The 12,639-nt window shown below is 43.6% G+C and overlaps 1 pseudogene; it reads left to right on the top strand.

The window, feature by feature from the left end:
• LOC115109786 (splicing factor 3B subunit 3-like) overlaps positions 1-12,639 on the top strand; it is an 82,216-nt pseudogene that overhangs the window by 29,573 nt on the left and 40,004 nt on the right.

The following is a 12,639-nucleotide window of genomic DNA, read 5'->3' as shown; positions in this document are numbered from 1 at the left end:
CAGACGGCATCCCCAGCCGCGCCCTCAGAGCATGCGCAGACCAGCTGGCCGGTGTGTTTACGGACATATTCAATCAATCCCTATACCAGTCTGCTGTTCCCACATGCTTCAAGAGGGCCACCATTGTTCCTGTTCCCAAGAAAGCTAAGGTAACTGAGCTAAACGACTACCGCCCCGTAGCACTCAATTCCGTCATCATGAACGGCTTTGAGAGACTAGTCAAGGACCATATCACCTCCACCCTACCTGATACCCTAGACCCACTCCAATTTGCTTACCGCCCCAATAGGTCCACAGACGATGCAATCTCAACCACACTGCACACTGCCCTAACCCATCTGGACAAGAGGAATACCTATGTGAGAATGCTGTTCATCGACTACAGCTCGGCATTCAACACCATAGTACCCTCCAAGCTCGTCATCAAGCTCGAGACCCTGGGTCTCGACCCCGCCCTGTGCAACTGGGTACTGGACTTCCTGACGGACCGCCCCCAGGTGGTGAGGGTAGGCAACAACATCTCCTCCCCGCTGATCCTCAACACTGGGGCCCCACAAGGGTGCGTTCTGAGCCCTCTCCTGTACTCCCTGTTCACCCACGACTGTGTGGCCACGCACGCCTCCAACTCAATCATCAAGTTTGCGGACGACACAACAGTGGTAGGCTTGATTACCAACAAGAACGAGACGGCCTACAGGGAGGAGGTGAGGGCCCTCGGAGTGTGGTGTCAGGAAAATAACCTCACACTCAACGTCAATAAAACTAAGGAGATGATTGTGGACTTCAGGAAACAGCAGAGGGAACACCCCCCTATCCACATCGATGGAACAGTAGTGGAGAGGGTAGCAAGTTTTAAGTTCCTCGGCATACACATCACAGACAAACTGAATTGGTCCACTCACACAGACAGCATCAACCTCAGGAGGCTGAAGAAATTCGGCTTGTCACCAAAAGCACTCACAAACTTCTACAGATGCACAATCGAGAGCATCCTGGCGGGCTGTATCACCGCCTGGTACGGCAACTGCTCCGCCCTCAACCGTAAGGCTCTCCAGAGGGTAGTGAGGTCTGCACAACGCATCACCGGGGGCAAACTACCTGCCCTCCAGGACACCTACACCACCCGATGTTACAGGAAGGCCATAAAGATCATCAAGGACATCAACCACCCGAGCCACTGCCTGTTCACCCCGCTATCATCCAGAAGGCAAGGTCAGTACAGGTGCATCAAAGCTGGGACCGAGAGACTGAAAAACAGCGTCTATCTCAAGGCCATCAGACTGTTAAACAGCCACCACTAACATTGAGTGGCTGCTGCCAACACACTGACACTGACTCAACTCCAGCCACTTTAATAATGGGAATTGATGGGAAATGATGTAAATATATCACTAGCCACTTTAAACAATGCTACCTTATATAATGTTACTTACCCTACATTATTCATCTCATATGCATACGTATATACTGTACTCTATATCATCGACTGCATCCTTATGTAATACATGTATCACTAGCCACTTTAACTATGCCACTTTGTTTACATACTCATCTCATATGTATATACTGTACTCGATACCATCTATCTTGCCTATACCATCCATCTTGCCTATGCTGCTCTGTACCATCACTCATTCATATATCCTTATGTACATATTCTTTACCCCCTTACACTGTGTATAAGACAGTAGTTTAGGAATTGTTAGTTAGATTACTTGTTGGTTATTACTGCATTGTCGGAACTAGAAGCACAAGCATTTCGCTACACTCGCATTACCATCTGCTAACCATGTGTATGTGACAAATACAATTTGATTTGATTTGATTTGATGCAGAACTTTACTGGGTAGTTTATGCTGGTAACAGGTATCACCAGCCACTTCAGTCCATACCGCACCAGGAGTATGGAGTTGAGAGTGTGCAGTGACATTCTATTTCTTAACTTTGACTTGACCACACTCATTTGGCTGAACAGCTGTTCAACCTCCGCATTTGAGTGTGGCAAGGAGAGGACAGCGAGTGCAGCTTTGCACAGTTCTTCAAATGGATTTACACGGAAGAGTCCGTGTAGTTATTGACTGTATTTTCAGTTGAGTCCCACCTAAACAGATGGATGTTTCTCCATTGGGAAACAATTGTATCAATTGTTTGGGGCTGGTATCCCAGTAGCTCAGCTACTTTAATCATTTCAGTGGTGCCCTTATTGTGCTTTAGCGTTTCCTTAACACTGAACAAGGCCATGTTTCGCAAGGCTTCAAGGTTGTTTGGGAGCCTTGCTTGCAGCTCCTTGCTTAAAGCAACAATTTAGTTGATACACTGTCTCCGAATGACCTTTTTGTCCTCTGGCGCAAGACTGAGTTGGTACACCGTGCTCTCGAAAAGGTACCGAAGGTATGGTGATGGACTGAGATGTCCATCAATGGCATCCGTCAGGACACCCATTTTTACCATTGGGTTGACTACTCTACTGCAAATTGATGTTAAGAGGTGTACCACATTGTCCAAAAGCTTGACAGGATCTGTTTGCTCTGGCTCAAATGACTTCACTGCAACTTGTACGTCAGACAGGGTTGATTTCAAGAATGTCAGGTAGACATAGTTGGTCTTATCCATGTACATGGCGTGGAGCACATCCACCATGTAGCAACGCTCAAAGGCCTTGGTCAACTCAAAGTGGAGTTTCAGTTCTTCCCACTGGCTCAATATACGAGGTACCGCAGGCTCAATCGATAGCCAACGTGTGGCACACACTTTGGTGATCTGCAGGGGTTTCTGGCCACAATTAATGGTGGCATACACTGCTTTGTACTTCTCGCGCCGTTTTGGGGAAATGTAAACCCTGTTGTAGGTTTCCCTGATTAAGTACTCAACACTCCTAGGGATGGTTTCTTTGGATGCTGCGACAGACAACCAATTGTAAAGACTGGCACACACAGCGGATGAGTACCAAATTGGGCAATGCACATTTTTGGGAAAATAAGGAGCCAGTACTCCCCTAATCATTTCTGTGCACTTGGTGCGGTGCATTTGGAAGTTTGTTGCTGCCACAGAATCTGAAAAGGCAGCTTTGCAAGCCATACCTAAATGGTCGCATGCTAGCAGCGAACAATGCTCTGCAGTGGCCATTGCCATAGTAGCTTCTGCGCTTTTGCAGTCATCCACTTTCTTAATCAACTGTGGTAATGTAGACTGAGTTGTGGGGTTGTAGGGTTTTGATTTATTTATATGCTTTGCTGTAGCACAATGTTTATTGATGTCATACATTTTTGCAAGCATGTTTGATCAGCAGTACGCACAGTATGCCCGACAATCATCCCCAATTACTGGCTTCAGCCACCCTTTAAATTCAGGTACAGACTCCCACTCTTTTCTGTACTTCTGGCTGTACAATTTTGATTGAGACATGTTGATTGATGTTTTAAGTTCTGTTGAAGATCAAACATTTGTGACCAACTATATTCATTGGGTTTGTCTCGACGAACGCATACTACTGCTGTTGCAGTCAGCCAACAATGATTTTTAATTTGCTGAAATTACTGCTGGCCTGCTGCTGACATCACTCACAATGCACTTTTGCTGCCAGGACGTGTGTTGTGACTAGATGCTGTTTGAAAAAAAGGTTGCCAGGGTACTCTGAAAAGTTGCTAAATCTAGCAACAAAATTGCTAAATTAGCATCACTGCATACACGTTCTTTTCAATGCCACAGCTGTGTGAATTCGGTAACTCCATGGTAAGTGGTGTGCTTCAAGGGAACTGTAGTTTCATCATGTTCATCAAGACGCGGGCACTGTCCTGAAAATACAGGCATGCGCAAATAACAGATTAATGATGATGATTATGATTAAATACATTACTAGTAAAAAGTTTGGACACACCTACTCATTCATGGGGTTTTCTTTATTTGTACTATTTTCTACATTGTAGAATAAATAGTGAAGACATCAAAACTATGAAATAACACATTGAATCATGTAGTAACCAAAATAGTGTTTAACAAATCAAAATCAATATTTTATTTTATTTGAGATTCTTCAAAGTTGCCACCCTGATGACAGTTTTGCAAACTATTGGCATCAACCAGCTTCATGAGGTAGTCACCTGGAATGCATTTCAATTAACATGTGTGCCTTGTTAAAAGTACATTTGTGGAATTTGCGTTTGGGCCAATCAGTTGTGTGACAAGGTAGGGGTGGTTTACAGAAGATAGCCCTATTTGGTAAAAGACCAAGTCCATATAATGGCAAGAACAGCGCAAATAAGCAAAGATAAATGATAGTCCATCATTATTTTATGACATGAAGGTCGGTCAATATGGAAAATTTCAAGAACTTGAAATTGATGATGAAATTGAAAATGTCTTCAAGTGCAGTCCCAAAAACCATCAAGTACGATTATGAAACTGGCTATCATGAGGACTACCACAGGAAAGGAAGACCCAGAGTTACCTCTGCTTCAGAGTGTAAGTTCATTAGAGCTACCAGCCTTAAATTCCAGCCCAAACAAATGCTTCACAGAGTTCAAGTAACAGACACATCTAAACATCAACTGTTCAGAGGAGACCGTGTGAATCAGTCCTTCGTGGTTGAATTGCTGCAAAGAAACCACTAAAAGATACCAATAATTAAAGACTTGCTTGGGCCAAGAAACACGAGCAATGGACAATAGGACCGAGTTTGGGGACCTGCTATAGGCGGCTCTTCATTATGTACATTTAACTTTTACCAAAGAATGTATATGCTACTACACATATTCTATCTATATTCTAATATTTACATTTCGTTTTTGTGAGCTAGTGATTTATTCTAACACGTTGTGTAGTTTTATGAGGGGGATATTTTTCCGAGTCTGCACTGACTACCTGCATCATAGTTCCTGTATTTGTCTGCATATTTCATCCCACTGAGCCACCTCAGCTTCTAAGCAAAGCATATGCATTGTCGCCACCTAGTGGAATAGTGTCAACTGTTAAATGTGTTGCTGTTGGCCGCTTTTTCATTTTATTTTTGTTAATTTAAACAATTGATAGCAGATTTTAGATAGATACGCCATATACATTTTATTTTATATCTTTGAACTCCATGTCACGTCCTTATTGTGTCGCTAGGTTTCAGGCACGTTGTGGACCGAATTTGTTTAATGACGTCGCAGATCATGAAGGACCCACGATCGACAGCAAGCGTTTACCCGTAAAAGTATCATTACATTCACTATGTGAATGAAATTTGTCATCAAGTTGATATTAGCTTCATCCCAGATGCTACACCGTAAATCATTTGCATACAGTATCCCCAAAATACAATATTGAAAATAAAATATATCAATAGAAAAATGGTTACGTGTTTCTCAATTTTGAAGATGACCGGTTTTGGGTAGACGACTGGCTGAATGAAAGCTTAGCACCGTAGCTGTTTTTTTTAAAGATAGTATGCAAGTTAAGTATTGCAAAGTTGCTTTGTCTATTTCGTAAAGTATTTTTGTAATGGTAGGCTCCTGTTATTCTTGTGTTTTCCTTGGTAAAGTCGGACCTGGCTAGTTGCAGCAGCGACCAGTGGGTTTGTGTACAATCCACTTAACAAAGTTACTGTAGCTTGCTAACCTTAGCTAGCTACAGTAGTCTAACTTAGCTAAATAGTTATGGTTTTGTTTGTAATCAATGTTGACTAGTTAACTATCGTCAACAGATGACGAAATGCTTTTCTTGCAAATGAGTGTGCAGTATCAACGACGATCATTACTTTGTTGCATTATGAGAGCTGAGGTCTCTAGCCAATTGATACCCTGTCATATAAAAGCTACGTTGCTAGTTATGTTTTAACACTTCCAACAATGCTAAACTTTTTTGTGTGCAACAATTTACTAATCCTTTCTCCCACAGCTGTGGCCTATTTCACCTGCACCTGAAGGTTGCGAAAAAGACACTGTTTCTGTATAACCTGACCCTGCTGCTGGCGTCACCCACGCCATCCATGGCAACTTCTCAGGTACATACACATTATATACAAAAGTATCTGGACACCCTTTCGGCTACTTCAGCCTCACCCGTTGCTGACAGGTGTATAAAATCGAGCACACAGCCATGCAATCTCCATAGACAAATATTGTCAGTAGAATGGTTTTACTGAAGAGCTCATTGACTTTCAAACCATGGCAGCTTTCCAACAAGTCAGTTCTGTTATTGTGAAGTGGAAATGTCTATGAGCAGTGATAGGCTACACAAACTCACAGAATGGGACCGCCGAGTGCTGTATCACTTAAAAAAACGTCTGTCCTTGGTTGCAACACTCACTACCAAGTTCCAAACTGCCCCTGGAAGCAACGTCAGCACAATAACTGTTCTTCGAGAGCTTCATGAAATGAATTTCCATTCCCGAGCAGCTGCAACACAAGCCCAAGATCACCATGCCCAGTTTGGGGAAGGCCTTTTCTTATGTCAGCATAACAATGCAAGGTCCATACAGAAATGGTTTATCGAGATCAGTGTGGAAGAACTTGACTGGCCTGCACAGATTCCTGACCTCAACCCCATTAAACTCCCTTGGGATGAATTGGATCACCGACTGCAAGCCAGGCCTAATCACCCAACATCAGTGCCCGACCTCACTAATGCTCTTGTGGCTGAATGGAAGCAAGTCCCTGCAGCAATGTTCCAACATCTAGTGGAAAGCCTTCCCAGAAGAGTGGAGGCTGTTATAGCAGCAAAGGGGGGACCAACTTCATATTAATGGGCAGGTGTCCACATACTTTTGGGCAATTAGTGTAACATCCCCTCTTGTGCTCGCTCATCCCTGAGTGTTTATATGGGGTGAAAGTAAGCCGAAACAGAGTAATGGCAGAATAAATAGTGTAGCTACACCATACCGGTTGACCATGAGCCTATCACAATTAAAACGTATATGCCAAGAACTGGAAGCTTTCACACTATCATTACTGCATGTCAGTCACATTGAAAATGAGCGAATGGACTTGAACGTGCAGTTGATGCAGCAATTCAGGTTGCAAGTGTATGCTTGATGAAAGGCCATCACTGAATGTCATTCATTAACCTTTTTGGTGTTTTGTAAGATGTTTGCATTTCTAAAATGGTAGGTGCACAGTGCACTGTATGGATGCTGGAATTATTTTTGTGTACAAAAGTGGGTAGGTAGCCAGGCTTACAGGTGCCTTTTGAAATTATTGTTTGACAATCAGATGAAAACATCATCATAACTGGTTTTTGGTAATGCCACATTTTAAAGGTAATACATGTTTGATTTAAATTACTAATCTTTACTATTAGGCCCACAGAGATCCTATTAAATTCATATGGATTCTATATGTAATGCTATGTTTAGAATCAAACACAGAAAAGTACAAGTGTGTGCACACTTAAGAGGTCCCGTACCAGGAAGAAATCTACTTTCACCCTGAGTGTATATACTGTATCAAATTGATGTCACATATGATCATTTTTGGGAATATTTATTGACTTGCCTTGCGGGAACCAAGATGCAGGAGATAGTTGTTTCTGGGGGGGAAGATCATTGAGGTCCTGCGTCTAGATGCCAACATAGGGAAGGTTCATACCCTGCTCACCATGGAGGTGTTTGGCAATATCTGCTCCCTTATGGCCTTCAGGCTGACTGGAGGAACTAAAGGTGTGTGTTATGTATGTGTGTCTGCCTGTACACCTGAGATTGCATTTTGGTATATAGATATGACTCAATCTTGGCGTCAAAAGAGTAGTTGCTGTGTGTAATGTAGATTCATATTTTCTATGTATGTGGTTGAAAAGCTCTGATTTTGAAATCTCTTGAGACATTTGTGCTTTTCATCCCTAGTCTACATTGTGGTGGGCAGTGACTCGGGCCTCATCGTGATCCTGGAGTACCACCTTTCCAATAACCCGTTTGAGAAGATCCATCAGGAGACCTTTGGCAAGAGTGGCTGTCGTCGCATCATCCCTGGACAGTTCCTTGCCGTCGACCCCAAGGGCAGGGCAGTCATGATGGGTAAATAAGCTCCGAGAACTGTGAGAGATTGTTTTGGAAAGTGTTGATAGCGGTAATTTTTTGTTGTTGACATCTGTGACTTGATGGGCTAATCCCCTATTGCAATGGACGGTTTTCATCTCCGAGTTGTAGTTTACTGATTTACATATTTGTTTCCAGGTGTTGTAGTTTACTGATTACCTCTGTGTTTCCAAGTGCCATTGAGAAGCAGAAGCTGGTATACATCCTGAACAAAGATGCAGCAGCACGTCTCACCATCTCCTCTCCCCTGGAGGCTCACAAGGCCAACCTGCTGGTGTACCACGTGGTAGGAGTGGACGTGGGCTTTGAGAACCCAATGTTTGCCTGTCTAGAGACTGACTATGAGGTGAGAGCCCAGCACTGACCCCTATGATATGTGAATTGGCTCATGCACTCTTGTTACGTTCCACATACCTGGACTTCTTTACACAGACTCAGATGTGCTGCTACTTTATTCGCTCTCTACCCACCCAAGTGTTGTTGAAATGATGAGTCTTCATGTCTCTTCTCTGACAAACCACTGGAGAGAGCTTAGACACCTCTGATCCCCACACAGCTGCTCTGCTACTACAGCTGTCCTGTAAATCCGCATCCCGTCCTCTTTGTTTCCACTGACCCACAGCATGTGACCTATTACTTCTACCTCCGTCCAGGAAGCTGACAATGACCCCACTGGAGAGGCTGCATCCAATACCCAGCAGACACTGACCTTCTAAAGAAAATAAAACAATTGCGACAACGAGCAATCCAGCTCATGAAGTTGTACACATGTGGTGCATTCGGAAAGTATTCAGAGCCCTTGACTTTTTCCACATTTTGTTATGTTACAGCCTTGTAATAAAATATATTAATTAAAACGTTTTCCCTCAATCTACACACAATACCCGATAATGACATTTGCACATTTATTAAAAATAAAAACAGATACCGTATTTACATAAGTATTCAGACCTTTGCTATGAGACTCGAATTTGAACTCAGGTGCACCCTGCAGCACTCTACCAATCAGGCCTTTACGGTAGAATGGCCAGACAGAAGTCTCTCCTCAGTAAAAGGCACATGACAGCCAGTTCGGAGTTTGCCAAAAGGCACCTAAAGGACTCTGACCATGAGAAACAAGATTCCATGGTCTGATGAAATCCTGCTTGAACTCATTGGCCTGAAGTGTCATGTCTGGAGGAAACCTGGCACCATCCCTAAGGTGAAGCGTGGTGGCAGCATGCTATGGGGATGTTTTATAGTGGCAGGGACTGGGAGACTAGTCAGGATCAAAGGAAAGAGATCCTTGATGAAAACCTGCTCCAGAGCGCTCAGGACCTCAGACTGGGGCGAATGTTCACCTTCCAACAGGACAACAACCCTAAGCACACAGCCAAGACAACGCAGGAGTGGCTTCGGGTCAAGTCTCTGAAAGTTCTTGAGTAGCCCAGCCAGAGCCCACATTTTAACCTGATCGAATATCTCTGAAGAGACTTGAAAATAACTGCATTGACGCTCCCCATCCAACCTGACAGCTTGAGAGGATATGCAGCGAAGAATGGGAGGAGCTCCACCAAATATAGGTGTGCCAAGTTTGTAGCGTCATACCCAAGAAGACTGGTGATTCAGCAAAGTAATGAGTAAAGGGTCTGAATACTTATGTAAATGTGATATTTCCATATACTTAAAAAAACAAACTGTTTTTGCTTTGTCATTATGGGGTATGGTATGTAGATTGGCGGAAGTCAAGGGGTCTGAATACTTTCCGAATCCTAGTTACTATTAAATTCCCCTCTTTCTAAATTTGTAACTGATTTGTTACATGTGCTGTTTAGAACTGTTTTTCCATGAATTGCTTTTTGATAATGTTTGAAAATGTATGTTTTAGTAGCTGCTTCATTACAGCAGTTGCATGTTTAGTAATAGGCTGTAGTCTTTTGACTGGAGGACTGTAGGTTTTCTATTGTTGCATGTTTCTGTTAAACTCTTAAATGAAAAACGTTGTATGTGTGCTTGGTATCGGTGAGGAAGAGGCGAAGCGAGAGGTTTCGCTCACGACCAGAATTGGTCCCAAATAATCCCAATGCGTTTGGTCTTTATTTTGGGCCTAAACTTGTCGCCTGCCTCCCCACCTTGGAATAACTCGTATTGTTAAGGCGGAGACAAGCATCTCATCATTATATACAGGTCTCTGATAGTATTTTACTGTTTGGGGAAAAAAAGTTTGTTGACCGGTTAATGAGGGTCAGTTAATTTGCATCCCTAGTGTAAACATTGTCATCATAACCCCCTCTTTTGTCCAGTTCCTGGAGGCTCTCATGGTCCCAGTGGAGTTTTCATCTGTTCAGAGAACTACATTACCTACAAAAACTTTGGCAATCAGCCTGACATTCGCTGTCCCATCCCACGCAGAAGGGTGAGTTTCTGTAAAAAATGTACTAACAAAGGACTTGGCTAACCAGACCAGTCGTGTTGAATTTGTGAATGTTTGTATGGATCAGTTTTAAGTTATTGGTACTATCCACACAGTGCCCTCATTCTTTATTTTGCCCTAAACACAGAATGACCTGGATGATTCTGAGAGAGGCATGATCTTCGTCTGCTCAGCCACCCACAAGACCAAGTCCATGTTCTTTTTCCTGGCCCAAATGGAGCAGGGGGACATCTTCAAGGTCACCCTGGAGACAGATGAGGAGATGGTGAGGGCAGCAGTGTGCAGTCTGAGATAGAAACTGGGGGAGGGCAGCAAAGAGTGCTGTTGAAGTGATGAGTCTTCATGTCTCTTCTCTGACAACATGAATATAGCATAAACACCTGATCTCAGCACACACACAGGTCCGTGTTCACATGATGGGATTCCTTCTCATTCAAAAACATTTACAGAGATGAGGATGAAGTACTTTGACACCATCCCTGTAGCCACAGCCATGTGTGTGCTGAAGACCGGCTTCTTATTTGTCTCTTCAGAGTTCGGCAACCAGTAAGTCATTCATTTAGCTAGAATCCCCCTCAATACCACACATTACTGAGACATCCATCTTTATCATCTTGCTCTTCTGTGTGAATCGGTGTGTTCATAGTCTCCTCCCTTCTCTCTCTGCTAGTTACCTTTACCAGATAGCCCATCTTGGAGATGACGATGAAGAGCCAGAATTCTCCTCTGCCATGCCCCTGGAGGGAGATTTCTTCTCCCAGCCACGCCCCCTCAAGAACCTGGTGCTGGTGGACGAGCAGGAGAACCTCTCCCTCATCTCCTGCCAGGTGTGTGTATTTATGATGGAGCTCCGTTGGCAGCAGATAGTCTTCCTGGGGTCCAGTCAAATGAAGGCACTTGTACAATTTTAAAAACATTACAATACATTCACAGCAGAATGCCCTCAGGCTCCTACTCTACTACCACATATCTACAACACAGAATCTATGTCTGTATGGTGTGTATGTTACCGTGTGTGTATATATACATGTGTCTGTGCCTATGTTTGAGTTGCTTCACAGTCCCTGCTGTTCCATAAGGTGTATTTTCATAGTTTTCTTTGCATGAGTTACATAGTTCCATGTATTCATGGCTCTATGTAGTACTGTGCTTCTCCCATAGTCTGCTCTGCACTTGGACCTTTAAGAGACCTCTGGTGGCATGTCTTGTGGGGTCTGAGCTGTGTGCCAATAGTTTAACAGACCGCTCGGTGCATTCAACATGTTAATACCTCTCTCAAATACAAGTAGTGATTAAGTCACTCTCTCCTCCACTTTGAGCCATGAGAGATCGACGTGCATGTTATTAATGTGTACCTCCAAGGGCTAGCCGTGCTGCCCTGTTTTGAGCCAATTGCAATTTTCCTAAGTCCCTCTTTGTGGCACCTGACCTCACGACTGAACAGTAGTCCACGTGCGACAACTAGGGCCTGTAGAACCTGTCTTTTTGATAGTGCTGTTAATAAGGTAGAGCAGTGCTTTATTATAGACCAACTTCTCCCCATCTTAGCTACTGTTATATCAATATGATTTGACCATGACAGTTTACAATCTAGGGTAACTCCAAGCAGTTTCGTCACCTCAACTTGCTCCATTTCCACATTGTTTAGTTGAGGTTTAGGATTTAGTGAATGATTTGTCCCAAATAACGCTTTTAGTTTTTTAATTATTTAGGAGTAACTTATTCCTTGCCACCCATTCTGAAACGAAACTGCAACTCTTAAGTGTTGCAGTCATTTAAGTCGCTGTAGAAGTTGACATGTATAGTGCTGAGTCGTCCGCATAGGGGCGGCAGGTAACCTAGTGGTTGGGCCAGTAACCGGAAGGTTACTGAATCCCCGCGCTGACAAGGTAAAAATCTGTCGTTCTGCCCCTGAGCCAGACAGTTAACCCACTGTTCCCCGGGTGCCGACGACGTGATGTCGATTATGGCAGCCCCTCGCACCTCTGATTCAGAGGGGTTGGGTTAAATGAGGAAGACACATTTCAGTTGAATATGTTCAGCTGTACAACTGATTAGGTATCCTCCCCTTTCCCTTATATAGACACACTGGCTTTATGCTTGTCGTTAGTAAAGAGTTTTTTAAAGTAGACCGTTCCCTCCCCTGGGGAATTCCTAATTCTACCTGGATTATGTTTAATTACACCCTCTGTGCTCTGTTAGACAGGTAACTTTT

This window comes from Oncorhynchus nerka, linkage group LG25 (genome assembly GCF_034236695.1).
Source record: "Oncorhynchus nerka isolate Pitt River linkage group LG25, Oner_Uvic_2.0, whole genome shotgun sequence".
NCBI lineage: Eukaryota > Metazoa > Chordata > Actinopteri > Salmoniformes > Salmonidae > Oncorhynchus > Oncorhynchus nerka.
The sequence above is the reverse complement of the archived record's forward strand: the minus strand, read 5'-3'. Positions and strand labels throughout refer to the sequence as shown.